Source organism: Salarias fasciatus, chromosome 17 (genome assembly GCF_902148845.1).
Source record: "Salarias fasciatus chromosome 17, fSalaFa1.1, whole genome shotgun sequence".
NCBI classification, from domain to species: Eukaryota; Metazoa; Chordata; class Actinopteri; order Blenniiformes; family Blenniidae; genus Salarias; species Salarias fasciatus.
Genome location: NC_043761.1, coordinates 8,560,143 through 8,575,752, shown reverse-complemented (window position 1 = coordinate 8,575,752; position 15,610 = coordinate 8,560,143). Strand labels below are relative to the sequence as shown.

Here is a 15,610-nt window from a genome sequence, read left to right as displayed (position 1 = left end):
TACATAAATATTGTAAGCAAAATTAAAAAAAAAAAAAAATCAGCATTTATAGATGCGCCAAATAAATAATCAGTTGGAATACGCCAACGTCCGCTTCTCCCCGTTTTCCTAAATTCTGGAATAAAAACTACACTGCAGCCCTCCTGGCATACTGTACGTACAGTAAGAGAGTTTCAGCCACACAGACAACATGAGGAGGACGCAGCAACCAACAGACAAACCACATCCTACATTCGAGTGCTCTGTGTTTGTTTCTCGTGAGCCGATTGGTTAACGTCGCTGACGTGTTACGTGTCCAAATAGCCGGAGTTTTAACTCCTGATTTCGCCTGACGGAGGGTCCTCGGTGGCCGCGGTGAGCACAGGGGACCGACGTCAGGATTTCCTGCAGGGCGACAGTGATAGAGGAGCCGGTGCCAGGCCCTGTGGTGGGAGAGTGGCGGATGAATAGGCCTGTCAAACGTAGGATGTAGGTGGGATGACTAGAGCTATCTGAGATGACTCACGCTGCCTCCACTCCTACCTTTTGGTCATGGTCGACTCTGATGTGCTGAGGTGTTCAGCATAAAGCCACACACACACACACATAGACACACACACGGACAGTCAGCATGAGGTGGGGGTGAGATTTTCAGTCTGAGCTTGTTTAAAAGAGTGATCAATAAAAGATGCCGGATGGCACTGATGAAGGGTGTGGCGAGTTTTTTAATTATGTGAAAAATTCAATAAATAAAAGGCGAAATTAAAGGTCGTAATTCTTTTTCGGGTATGACGCATGTGTGGAAACTATGTTAACAACAGCACGTATTAAGAGTTTTTATTTCAAATAACGAGCATATCGCTCTATAATGTTCACCTCTGAAGTGCTATGTTGTAGCTTATATTGGTCGCAACCGAATCGCCTTTTCAAACCGAGGGAATGTTTCAAGTATGCTATTTTTCTTGATTTTTTCCCACGAAGAACGATTTAAAAAACAAAACGCGCATTTTAAAGTTGTCCGAACACGGTACGATAAACAGTAGACAGAAATCGACTGTTAAAGCTTTATTACAGCTACATAGGGCCACGTGTTAGCATCGACACATTTTCAAATCATGCACCTTCTCTAACGAACAGCAAACGCCGCGCAGGTTCGGGAGAATTGGGTTTTAATTACCGAAATAGATGGTGAATGACCGGGACAGGAGAGGAAGGAGAAGCATGCTCACATAGGGACTGAGAGAAACAGGGGAGGGAGAGAGAGAGGGAGAGGGAGAGAGAGAGAGAGAGCGTTGTGGTAGGGCTCGGCCTTGTGTAGCAGGCCTTGTCTGGCCCTTAGCCCAGCATTACACCACCAGTCCCTCTTTCCTCCCTCCAAAACCGTTTCTTTATCACACTCACAAAAAAAAAAAAAAAAGTCTAACTGGGATTCAAAACTGCAGGTAGGAGCATCGCGGAAAAGACTTTACATGTGTTTCGTCAAAATTCAAAGTCCCGTGCCCTTTTCTCCCCGCTTTGAATGTGTCTAGTTCAGCCTTCTCCCCCCAGATAGTCTGTAGCCCCGAAGGAAGCAACACCCAGACACCACGTTTACAGACGAGCACGAGCATCGGGTCCAACGATGTAGCGCCCCGCGTTCGTTTAGTCAAAAAGATACCCTCTGCATGCGTGCATGCTTCACAAGCAAAGTATACGTGCACACGTACTCTTACCTCGACACCCACACACGCTCTCTGACTTACCCAGCAAGACTTTGAAGCGGCTGGCAGACGCCGGAGCGGTCGGCTATCCGGGATGAAGCCAGAAATGTCCGACGCTCACGGTTCCGGACCCGTCGGTCGCTGCACAGTGTACGTCCACATATCCTCTCTGTGGGGAAGGGCAGAGAAGGAGCTCGGATTCAGTCACACAGCTCTGCACTCTCTGCAAGGAGTAGGCGGGCACGCCAACGAGAGACCCATTCAGAGTCCCAGAAAGTACCAGCCTCCCTGTCTGCCTCAGCGCCTTGGCTGTGCGTCCGTCTGCCCCCCAGTCTGGGATTTACCCTGACAATCTGGCTACCTTGCCTCCAACCTGCCTCTAAGCCTCGGGTATCCGCTCTAACCTCAGCTGGCTGCTTTTTAATATTTGCAGATCACTACCTCTCCGCTCTCCCCTGTCTGCCACCTCCGAGTCTGAGACTGTCAGGGCCCGCCACAATGGGGAGGCCATGTGGGTTTCCCATGGAGTCGCGTGTTCCTCCCGTCTGGCAGTTAACAAGGCTTTGAATGAGGAATGTTAGCAAACAGAGCTGCTGAATGTCGGATGAATGCTAAGCCAGGCAGCCAGTCATATCACGGCACCGGCCCGGGCATATGAATAATGCAGAAGACTTGGCAGCGAGGATAGGAGGCAAAGCTCCGCCTCCCTCTGCCCCTTCCCAACTCCACCCGCCCCTCCTTCTTTTCCCCGCTCGAAACTCAAATGCCTTCACGGGAGCAAGAGAGACGAGCGAGAGGGGGAAGGAAGAGAATTCAAGATCTCTGCTGCTACTCGCAAACAGTCCTGCAAGAGGAGGAGAGTCACACATGTATACACAAGGAATGGCTACAAATCAGTTCCTGAAGCACGACACTCTTTTCCTGTCGTCGGGAGCATATCACACTCTTTTTTGGATTTTTGTGTCTTTTGTGTAGAATTGGCACCTGTCCCAGAAAAAGCCCCATCGTTGCTCCGCCCTCCTGCTCCCCTTTCACTGGAGACTGCCTGAGAGAGAGAGAGAGAGAGAGAGAGAGAGAGAGAGAGAGAGAGAGAGAGAGAGAGAGAGAGAGAAGGCGAGGGGGGCATGAGAAAGAGAGGGTGGGGCAGAAAGCCCAATAGAGGGACAGGTTTAAAGATGGAAAGGGTGAAGGAAGGTGGAGGGCAAAGTATAGAAGAGTACAGGAAAATGCACAAAAATTCTCAACTCCATACAAGAAGCATGCAGATGTAACACGAATTACAGGAGCTGGTCCAAAGATATGCATGCAACCAACTGCTGCCTCCGTCCGAAGCTTAAGGGAGGACCCCCGAGAAAAAATCAAAAAAAAAAAAAAAAAAAAAAAACAGGCATGGCGAGCAACCAAGCAACACAGCCGCAAGACCTTTGCAGCATAAAAAAACCCCACAGGTTCTACCCGGTCCAGTTTATCTCTACCGACAACCCCAGACGAAGAAAACGTGAGCGGACGCGCGGGGAAGCGCCAGTTCCAAAAACGTCTTCGCAAATGGTGCCGTGATCACGAAGCACGAGTCAAAGCAAAGCCACTTGTTGCATGATATAGAGGAACAGATCTTGCAGAGAGAAGTGAGAGCAGGCAGAGGGTTAAAATCCTGAGACTGGGAGTAGTAAAAAATCCCTCCCTCTTTTGGCACAGACTAGCTAAAGGGGAGGGCCTGCTCTGTAGAAATAGCAGCAGAGCGTTTTTCCCCTCTTTTTTTTTTTTTTTTTTTTTCTCAGAGCTGCAGCGTCCTAGTCTACCCTCTCGCATGTGGCCGGGACCCAGGGAGAGAGGAGGAGGAGGCGAGCGATGGATAGAAAAAGAAGCGAGAGCCGAGAGGGGAGGGGGCGAGAGAGGGAGGGGAGAAGAGACGTGAGTGGAGGAGAGCGAGCTCAGCTGATGATGAAACAGCGACGTGTGGGAGTGCGTGTGCACTACGCGTTTTCATCACTGGCACCGGTGCAACGTGCGCATGCACGGGGCAGGGTGGGGAGGGAGCCAAGGTGGCGGTAGAGAGTTTGAGGTGGGGGGGGCACGGGGCACTTTTTCTGAAGAGGAGAGTCGTAGCAAACACACATTCGCGAATGATTACAGGATTCTGGGACAACTTGCAACACCTCATTCTGAGATTCGAGCAAAAGATTAACAATGTAGCCCTTTTTTTCCAGAAGCTGCTGCTGCTGCTTTGAGTTTGAGAACAGCCATTTTTCTTTGACCCACATGTCCTCTAACACAAAACTTCCAGGTGGCGAGGAAGCAATGGCGCTCCTCTAACTACAGGCCAAAAAAAAAAAAAAAAAAAAGAACGCCAGGTACGGTTGGTGATGAATACTGTTTGGATTGGAGCTTCCTTTTGCCTCACGGCAGACATGTTGCGAAGTCGAACAGCTAAACGGTCCGCTTTGGCACGCAATGAAAACCAGATAAGCACCTGGGTGCGACTGACCCGCCATGATTGCAACAGTAAACCATGCTGTAAAATCGTGTAATATTTACCGCAGTGCAGGCGCTATGTGCCATGACTGGGCCACCTTCACCCTGCTGCAAAACTGCTGCAGCAGCGGCGGTCCGGTGAGCGAATAAGAGGAGAATCTCGGGCAGGAACCGAACGATAAAATGGACTCTGCCGATGACTCCGCTCATGTCCCGCACCCTCCTTCCCCCTCCGCCTCCTGTTCTGTGTCCAGCCTTTTCTGTCTTGCACCCTTTCTTGTCCTGTCAGTAGCACAGTTAAAGCCTACAGTAATAAACAGCCCTGCGCTGAGAGTTAATTTAAGCCTGCATGAGAAGGATCTTTTTTATGTTTTCCTCTGCCAGATACCACCCCTGCTGTCTCTCTTTATCTCCCTGTCTCTCTGGCTGTCTCATGCACACCTACTAACCTCTGCATCAGCACGCTGAAGGTTATTCACACCCGTCTGGTTTCCACCCAACTTCCCTACCCAAAAACTTTTCTCTGTTTTCTCTGTGGCCAGAATGTTGCAATGCCTCGTCGCTGTTTTCAACAGATTCCCCCATGGCAAAGAAAAAAAAAAAAAAGACAACTTCCTCTCTTTTGGACGCCATTCCCCTCCCCTTCAGTCTTCTCTTTCCCAAAAGAAACTCAGAACTCAACACTGGCAAATTTTCCCCCCTCGTCTCTCCCCAAAGTAGCAGCCGTACAAAAGAGAGGGAGAAAAGGGGAAATTATCCAACAAAACGTCGGATTTCTCATCGAGGAGTGCAGCTAGCTAGACTCGATTTTACATCTGTCTTTTCTTGCGCATATCGGCTGAAGAGGATTCACACGCAGCTGAGCAAATGAGAGGTGGACAAACGTCCTCATCTTTACTTTTTCATACACACGTTCTTCAACTGGGGAGAAGTAGGTAAGGAAAACAGCAAGTACGAGCTAGTGAGCAGCAAAACGAACATGGCCGCTTGGTTAGCTGCAGTGTCTCCTGCCTCGCTGCTCTCAGTCGAGGAGGCTGGAAGAAAAGGCGTTACACTGCTGTGTGCGTTTCTACCTCACAGGACGGACTTGGAGAAAGAGAGAAAAGAGGGAGAGACAGCGAATGGGTGCACTTGTCTCGCAGAACTCTCCTCAGCTTTCCACAGACGACAATAAAACTCTGTTTCTCTGTGTTGTGCTTCCTGCTGCACCATGCACGTATCAGAAACACACGATGCACAAAAAAAAAAAAAAAAAACCCAAAAAAAAAAAACGGGGCACGGGAGGAAGAATACGCGATTACCACCGAGGTTAGAGGAGAGGCGAGCGACGATTTCAAGGCAGTTTATCGAGATAAAAAGTTACTCGGGTTTCCTGATGAGAGAAACGGGTCGGGGACCAAACGGTTACCGGGCTGAACCCTGTGACGTCACATCTCGCCACGTCTTTGAACCAATTGCGAGCGCTGCAAGTGCAAATTTCACTACAAGTGCAGGCTGATTGTACAATAAACAATCACGTAAACAAATGCATGTTTCAGCCACAAATTGAAGTGTCCACTTGTTCCTCATCAGCCGGCAGAGACACTGTTTCTGCAAGTCAGTTGTTTACCATCTAACATGTGGCAGGAATTCAAAAAACTTGGCAGAGCCTGTTGCACCGTACGTCGTGGAGAGTTCATCTGAGGATACGGCTCTGGTTTTGGCTCAGCTGCCAACTTCTGACACTGTAGCCCTCTGCGCGGCCTCGCCCCTGCAGGAGCGGCCTGCGTAATGCTGCCATTGAAGAAACTCCAATATGAACAGCCTCATTTATGGCATCGTCATATATCTATAAACGCAATTTTCCATATATACTATCGGTCCTCTTCATCTACAGGTTAATACCAGGCTGTTTTTTGTCTTCGCAGTATTTATTGTAATTGTGAAAAATGTGATTCTGGTGTGACATGAACATCAGTTTGAAGATCTGTTTGATTTGAAATCGGAAAGATCTTTTAACATTAAACATCCATGCAAATCTTCCAGTGATGCACAGTTCATGGTGACAACGTATCTGTGAATATCTGACAGGCAACACGAGTTATAACTCACACTGAAGTTAATCATACAACGCGCTTATCAGACTTTTAGTATTTTAACTGTCTCCATGATCTCATCATCTCATCCGCACAATCGACTAAACCACACAAACACACAAAGATAAGACTTTACAGCACACACACACACACACACAGCCATGACATTTACCGACACATAATATAATGTATCTAAAGAAAGTGGACATATTACAATATGAGCTGCAGTGCAATTAAGAGCGTCTCATCTGAATAAAAATCAGAAAATCAACCGATAAATAAAAAGCCATGCTAAACATTTATGGGAGGTTTTTCTGTACTATATGCGTGGTTTAGATTTGGTGATGAATAAAATTCTGTGAAGGGAACAGAGAGATGAATGAGCGCTCCTCCAGACCGACTGTGTTTAAAATGTCAGAATGTGGGTCTCTTTGGGAACTGAAGACCTTCTCCTGAACGCTCAGTTCTCACACAGGATTTACCCACGTTGTATTTAAAGCACGGAAGTTACAGCTTTATCTGTACATTCCCACTGTGACCACCACACACACACACACACACACACACACACACACACACACACACACACACACACACACACACACACACACACACACACACACACACACACACACACACACACACACACACGCACTTCCTCCGCTCTTCGGTGACCAGTGCGGCGGGGCCGGATCCCTCTACAAGGTGGTCTACTGAGGGGCCCCTCGGCAGCACGCGCCTCAACAACTTCTCCATTACAGCCGTGACCCCTAAGGTCAGCCTCTGAAGGGTTGTGAACAAAGGCCACGACCCCGGGGTCAGAAGTGTAACGCCGGGGGCAGGCTGGGGCCCCACGGCAAAGAGAGCGTGCTGTTTGCTTTGAAAGGTAAGGATCACTAACACAGAGGCCTAATAAGGATTAAGGGGCCATCCCCTTTGGGATGTCACTCGGGGGCCTCATACATCAGTCTCTATTAACCTCCGTGACCCCAGGCGGCCATTATGGGGCCACGGGTCACAGTCACTTGCGCTGCGGAGCTGTAAAAGCTGATGCCGCATGGATCCTTGAACTTGAGTGCTGCTGATTGTATGGACAAATTGTTTGAAGAGATAAACACCCTGTCAAATAGGAACTGTTTTCTCTGTTTTTACACTTTAAGCAGGAGGAAGGACACTTCAGCTTTTGAGGACGGCGAGTCGTTAAAAAGAAAGACTTTTCAAACAAGTTAGATATCAGAAATGAAACGAAGCTGGGCGATCAATGCGGATAAATAAAATATAACCAAAAAAAAAAGAAGTAAATGCAGTCAAATTTATTTATATGGCTCGAGAGCAGAAGCCAGAGACGGGTCGATGGAATTTCGATGAAGGCAGGTGAGCAACATCGAAGAGACAAAATCACAAAATGGAGGACAGGAGGAGACAAGATGGTGGCCCGAGTGATGCAGCCACTCACACTCTGGTTAAAACGGGGCAAATCCCCATAAAAACGCTGCGCCTCGTGCAACATTCGATCACACTCGTATAAATAAAAAAAAAAAAGTTTGAAATGCTGGAACAGAGAGGCGCAGTGAGGCTACAGTGTGCGAGCTGAACATCTAAATTCCTCCAGTCTCTTTGGCTCCAACAGATACAAAGATACAAAGGTTAACCCTGCGCTCACTCTCAAGGATGAAGAACAGACGTGGGAAATTGTTGAATAATTTGAAATGAGTTCACATCGTAGAGAATCTTTTTAATTCGTTTTGTTTCAAATGATGTATTTCAATTGTTGTGCACATATCTTCAGATACTTCCTGCCAGGATGAGAAAAAATGAAGTGCTGTAGGAGTTCATCCTTCTTTTACCCCTGTGATATTTATTGAAGAAGCAAAAGATGCATAAAAACTAAAAAGTAAATATACATGCACATCATCCTCAGTAACGATGCATATATGTATGAAAAAAAAAATACTCTTCAGTGAATCCTGAAATCATTTCAAACAGAATTCAGTTCGGTGAAATAATGATCTGCTCAAATGAATATTGTTAAATGATATGCATATAATAAATAAAAGAAAATTAAAAAAGTAGTTTCATTTAAAATCTATATTTTTTTTTAAAGGAAATCACTGTGACTTGACTTCCAGATATTTTACCTACTGAGAAAAAACAAATTGCTTTTCCCCTTTCCTCCACCAAAACTACACCTTCAAAAAAGAAACATATTTTAAGCACCATGTAATTGTAATTTGAATTTCCTGTATCCTGCTGCACCGACTTTCAAAATAGATTCTCTTCCTCTCTCTCTTCTCTTTTTTTTTTTTTTTTTTTTTAACTTGAGGGTGAAATACCAAAGTTGCAACGGTGATGAAGGGTTTTTGAACACCGGATTATCACATACAACTCGTTTAAAAAAACACACACACACACACACACATTATTTAAAATATATTTTCTAAATATCTAAAATGACTACAGAACCTAAAGTATAGTTTCAGCTGTTTTTTTTTTTAAATAAACTACAAGTTTCTATCTTGAGCAATAAAAAATCAAAGAGGACAGTGTGTGAATGTGTCAGAAATACTTCTCAAATGTAAAATTGCTATCCAGACAAAAACAACTTTATGAATGAAGCTGAGGGAATAAGCTGTTTAAATAATGGCTATTGATGAATTTAAGACCTTTTTTACACTTTGAATGTTGCAGAAAATTCACTTTTTCACTGACACATCAATCAAAAACACTTGGATCTGACAGCATGTGTTTAATTATTTAAGTCTTGTCGGAAAAATAGCAAATTCTGCTTTTTATTCTAAAGTTATTAAGATATTTGACAAACTTAATTTATGGAAGTGCTAAAAGGGGTAAAGCAACAAAAAGAAACAACACAAGGTCAGAAACAAGAACAACTAAAAAGAAAAAAGACAAAACTGTTGTGACGGGTTTTCTGAAGACAGTTCACACTTTTCAGGGTCAGTGACTGAGCACTTTGACTCAAATGTATTTATTTGACAATCATTAAGCCACTCACCTCTGAAAACCCGGCGCCTGTGTGCAGGGAGCCTACTCGGCAGCAAGGAGAGCAAAGGTTGGAAAAGAGCAGAGACGAAATCGATCAGAGCGCGACTCGGCTCGAGACGAGCGGCCTAAAGCAGCGTCTAAAACAGCCAAACGGACAGTAAATCCTAAACAAGCAGCACTTTGACAGCGTCACAGCTTGTCCTTTCTGCAGCTCTTCTTCATTAAAGTAAGGGCAGTGCTTTGGGAGAATGATCGTCCTACTTTCAGTTAACCATGAAACTCCCCTCTCTAGGTCATTTTGCAACTGTCTGGTTCATTAGGAAAGTTTGGCTTCTAATTTAACTACCAAAATACATCGCCCATCTTCGAGATGTAATGAGAGATTTTTATTCCGGGAAAGAAGAAATGTCACTCTGACCCCTGGCAAAAAAAAAAAAAAAAAAAAAAAGAAGAAGAAAAACTTAAAAAAAAGAGAACTCCAAAACTTTTTTCCAAGTTTCTTTGATGTAAATTTACAGCAGAACTAATATAGCCTTTTCAAAATTAGTCTCATTCAAGGCTGTTTAAAATGTTTTCACTCTGAGCATCTGCGAATGTAACGAGACAGAAACAAAACGCCCTAAATTCAAAGTCGAGCGCCCTCAAGGTTAAATCATTTGTGTCGTTTCTGTCTGGCCGATTAAATATATGAATAAAAGTCACACTTTTCGGCTGCTTTTCCCCTTCGACGCATGAAATTCCCCGCTCGCCTCGACACACACAAACACCCCTCATCCTTCAAGGATACTCACTGCTCACATTTTGGGGTCCGTCGCATGAATAAATTATTACTTTTGCAGCTTTTATCGGACGCCGGCTTGCGTGCAGGTCTCTGGTGTTTCTCGGGGAGACGAACCACCTCTTAAGCACTCGGACCTGCTGTTGGCCCCGGTTTAGTGCCACGTCACAGAACCACTGCAGCCCGGATGGGGCCTGTGTGGCCTAGCTTGGCCCAGATAGGAACCCTACACACCCGGGCCCCCTTCGGGACGCTACGCCCACGTTTAATACGAGGAAGATGGCGGCGGCGGCGGTTAAGTGGGAGGGGGGGGGACTGATGTGCAGCCATGATTTATTTTAACTCTCTGACTTGTCCCTGATTCGCTCCACATCTCCTCAGTTTAAAAAAAAAAAATAAATAAAAAAATAAAAAGAATCCGACACTTGACTGAATGGCAGCATGTTCAGTCGCCCACATCCAGTTCAGCTGACTAACGGTTCAGGAACGCATCGGAGAAAAGAGTGCTTGTTGGATTTCATATTGAGCACGAGTTTGAACACACATGCTGCAGGCCTCGCACATGCACAAGGACACATGGACACACACACACACACACACACACTCACACACGTCTGGAGCTGTCTGGGTTACACGAGGTAACGGGAGGCACACGAGTCTTTCTACGTGTGACCAGCGGCAGGTATTCACCAGGTCCTGAATTTAGACAATTTGTTTAATTATTTTTATAGCTGGTTTACTGAGGTTTAACGAGAAAACCTTCCCCAGACTGAGAACAAGGGTATGCATGAGTGTGTGTGTGTGTGTGTGTGTGTGTGTGTGTGTGATGCTCAACGCTAACTCAAGGACGACCATAGAACATGTTCAAATTGAAAAATTAAGAATGCTAATAGGTCGGAGGATCTCCTCACTGCTGCTGTCGCTGAGTCTTGATGCTGGTGATTTATCTTTAATTGGATTTTACTGAGAGGTCTCCCAGTGGGAATCGGCAGTCTAATTTCTGAAGTGCTCCCAGAACTTGATGCAAAATGTTCGGACAAATAAGGGGAAGCTGGCATTACACTAAACACACAAAAAAGAAATATTAAACTGAATGTAAAAATTGTCTTTCTAATGTTATCTGCATTTATTCAGTAAATTCCTGCAGAAAGACAGACAATATACATGTACATATTTTAATCTACAATTCATGTCTATTTTGTTTCGTTTTGTTTTCATCTCTTTGACCTCATTATCGACCTTGACTGATTGTCTTTACACATTTTCTAACTTTACTTTCAATCTGGAAACTTTCTGCATGAACATCACCCTGTCTGGCCATCGGTCATAACTCCATGTAAATTTAGTTCTTAAGTCATATTCAGACTTTCATACATACAATGCTAATTCAAAAAGGACTTGAGGGATGAAAAGTGCAATAAAATATCGACGCTCGACAATGCTGTAAATCCATTGTTGTTTTTGTGCAGAAAGTAATGACTCACTGGTGTCTATTGCAGCGTTCGGTCGACTGAGAGGGGGAAAGAGACGCTGGCTCTCAGGGGTTAAGATGCTAGCAGTCATGTGCCTGTCGGCTGCAACAAAAGCCTGCCTATGTAGGGTGCATACAGATGGAGGGAGTTCCTTTGTGTGCAGCGTTTCACACGTCGCAGCCTCGGAGCTGCCAGGTCTGGCTCTCCGGGCCTGGCTGCAGGCCTAGCTCGAAGCTTGTAGCACCTGACGCTGGGCTCTCACTTTGCTTTTCTTTGCTTGGGACCCGGTTGCGGCGGGTTTCGGGAGATAATGGGACGGCGGTCCAAATAGTGGGTCACACAGCTCAACACAAACAATCGCAACAGAATACAGCGCGGCGGAGCACAGCTCTGCACTCATGCGGGCTGAGATCGGCATGACAGGAGCACTGAGAGCACGGCTCCCGCTCGGGTCTGCCACGAAATATTTGACTTTGCTCTCCTCTGCTGTCTGTCAAACATCCCTGCACAATAATCTCCCAGACTACTCGGAAAGGTCTGGTGTAAATACAACTGGGGCGTGTTTTAATCAGGAGTACAGTTGTGCCTGATGTGTACATAGTTTTATATCCTACTGTATACACGGCGCCTGTGCATGTCGGTATTCACTGCAATATTTATGCTTTGTGCATCAACTCACTGAGGGAAGTTCCTTATCCAGTGCACGTTCTTGTATACAGTGATTAAACTAATTAATGCCTGGGACAAGAAAACAACTAATTTGCCCTCTACTTCGGATAAGAAAAGTCCAATTTTGTACACATGAGCAGAGCATTCAGTTGCTTTGCATATTGTACCTATGATGTAAACACATTTTGAACAGAAAGGAGTGTGATACTGATGTAGCAGCATGCATCGATAATGCTGAATTACAAAAGAAACGCCACACTATGGGAGTGATACCCATGTTTGACCTTGAGCAAGGCATTATGATTCACTCAGTCATGAAATCTGCAAGTTTGTAGACTGCAACTGAAACCTGCATCAAACACTGATCGTCACTCAACGAGACTTTATCAAATATGTAAAGAGCTAAGCCCGCTACTTGCTTTAAGATTATGTTTCTTTTTAGGTTTTTCAAATAATCGTGTCGCCGGTAGAAAAAGATCATTCACTGTTCTGTTGATTTTGGACGCCGAAAGCCTCAAGTGAGCCACATGAGCGACAGAGGCTATGCTCAGTTGAAAATAGCACCATAAAAAAAGTCAATTTAGCTATCCATCCAAAAATCACAATAAATCTTTAATGAGACGATTCTCTTCACTCTCTAAATATTCCCCTTCAAAAAGGCCCACTGGCTCAGGAACAACAGCTTTACAACACTGGGACCAATACTGGGTTTAATGGTTTAGTAAAAAGGACCACCGTACAAATTAGCAAGCAATTTACTGAGACATGTGAAAATATTTTAATGTGACACACTGGGAGCTTTATATGAATAATAACAAGCATTAGAAACAGACATCTGCTTTAAAGATATTTCTAAGCTGGAAGTCACTGAATTGAAAAATTACATGTTAACAGGCTCAACATATTTAAGCTAACAGCCTCCATTACTTTCCATTGGGAGTCTGACAAGCCCACAAAGTTTTGTTTGTTTCGACAGACAGAAAGAAGGAGTTCTTCTGCCGTGAGTCAAGTTCTCAGAGAGGAGAGGAAAACAACTGAAAGCCAGTCGAACAAAGTGATACTTTTTCCCTTTATAAATGGCACAATGGTCATTTCTGCTGCCATCACACTTGTGAAGTGTGCAGTGAGGCTGGTGAGGTGCAATTAGCCCCCACACCATGTTAGAATTTTTACTAAGAGTGTAAACACTCTGGATGCTAAACTTCGCGATAGATTGAGTGTGTGTGGTGGAAAGAAAGTCTGTGTTCTTTTTTTTTTCTTCTTCTTCTTCTTTCAAACGCACAAAACAAACCCCCTCTGTCACTCAAATGAGTTGCATGTTAATTAAAGTTTTTGTCACTTACAGCCTGGTGAGTGTTCGTCTCTATTCTCTCACCCTTCTATCACCAATTAAACACACATGCATACACACTCGCGCTCACACACACACACACACACGCACATATAGGCACCACATGCTTAAGTTAAATACAACCAGGACAGGCCGGCTGGGGTGCCTGACAACCACAGCGATGGAGGAGACGTGAGGGAGGGAGTGAGGGGGAGAAAAAAAAAAAAAAAAGTTAGCCTAGCGTGTTAGTTTTCTGCCAGGGAGTCCCTATTGACCTGTTAAACCTTTGTGACTGGAACAAATGCAAATGGCGCTGACTTGTTCACACAAAATACTAAAGGCCCATTCAAATGAGGCCCCGGGCCACAATGCAGCAGAGGCTGAGCGCTCTGTGGAGGCTGGACTGCCCCCAGTCTGAGAGGGGAAGAGAGAGAGAGGGCGAGAGAGAGAAGGAGCCTTTTGGCCATTGCAGAGTTCATTCTGGTTGTCTGGTGGAGAGCAATCATCCACTCTCATTACTTCTCCTTCATGAACACAGACACGCTTGAGATAAAGTTACCTTACACCTCTCGTGTAATTCGGCCTCTAGTAAATCGCAAGCACTGTTGCACTGCCCTGAACTTTACCCCATAATTACATTTTATGCAATGACTTGTAATTAGATGCTAGTGGACCTGAACTCTTGCCGTTATCAAGTATGACACCAGTCACGCCTGATATGCACACACAGTCTAATTAGCATTGGCTTTTTGCAGTGATACTCACTGAGTAGCTGCCACTAATATCATATTCTGCTTTTTGATTCTGTCGTTTGGGTACGGAGTAAGTGATGAGGATGGAGAGGAAGTACGAAGGAGCGAGAGACGACATCCAGAGGAACACATTAGAAATGAAGAGAATAAATAATGCGAATAACAACATCACACTGCAGCTAATCAATTGATTATTCCTGATACGGCGGAGACAAACACCCTCATTAGTGAAAGCACAGAATAAACATAGTTAGGTCTATTCAGTGGTTTCACGTGCATGTCAAAAATTCAAGTATGACGGCGGTGTTTACAAGTCACCGAAATGGAAAGGAGCCAGACAATCCGACGGAGGATTTCCATAATCACTGTCTCAGCTTTTCAAAACTGAGATACGAGATTTCCATGAGTCAACTCACAACTGGGTTAACTGGGTTACGAAAACAAAATATCCTTACAAGTAAACGAGACAGCATTGCTAAAAATGAGTGAAGCCAGAGCGCTGTGGGAGGCTTGGAATGAAACATCTCTGAGGACTATACTTGAGGCTTTACAACCTCCACTATAACTACTGCTGGAGCCTGGTGTGCATGTGAATATCGAGCCTGTGATATACATTTATTGTGTTGAAAATCTTATTCAGATCATCTGATTTTACTTTCAAAGACATTCTAAGTGACGGAGACAGAGATAATTCAATGTCTGACAGTAAATTTGAGACTCTGACAAATCTCCATGTGGTACTGAAGGAAGAAACCTTTTCAAGAAAGGCAGCAGGGACTCAAGAGCTTTCTTGTTCCGTCTCGTGTCTCTGAGGAGAGATCAGCAGGAGCCTGGGGATGAGTCTCCCGAGCACATCTGGACAACACCTGAACTGAGGGGAGGCTGCCTACCGGACCTCCAACTGGAATTATCAAATGAAGGGTTTCTTTGCAAAGATAGGATGTGGTGGGAGGCGGACCAAACACTCAAACGTACAGTGTCCACCTACTCAGTCCAATCCGCTGTCAATGTCTGCAAACTCACTTAACAAAAAGGGTTGTTTTTTTTTTTTCCCCTTCCATAATTGGCTGCAGTCCTCTCACATCACATAATTAACACCTCTTAAAACACACTGTATCTGCTTTCATAAATGACACCATGACTCACTGGCCTCTGACTTCTGCGCTTTGTTTTACACTTAATGGCTTCAAATAAATTCGGAGTTAGCCGTGGTTATCTGCACAAGGCATTTCATCAGAAAAAACAAGGCTGCAATGTTCAGATGATTGACAGTAGTTTTTAGAAAACTGCCTCAAGTCCATGTTTCACAATAAGAGATGCTTAAAAATTTACTTAGTTCAAAATTTTTTTTTAATCCACAGTAAGTAAGCTTGTTGAAAT

The 15,610-nt window shown here is 44.8% G+C and overlaps 1 long non-coding RNA gene across 1 annotated transcript; it reads left to right on the top strand.

The window, feature by feature from the left end:
* The first annotated feature begins 510 nt into the window (after positions 1-510).
* LOC115404462 (uncharacterized) lies at positions 511-13,917 on the top strand. The gene is made up of 3 exons (XR_003933353.1): positions 511-604; positions 8,766-8,773; positions 13,906-13,917. It is a non-coding gene; the product is annotated as an uncharacterized LOC115404462 (long non-coding RNA).
* The last annotated feature ends 1,693 nt before the right edge of the window (positions 13,918-15,610 follow it).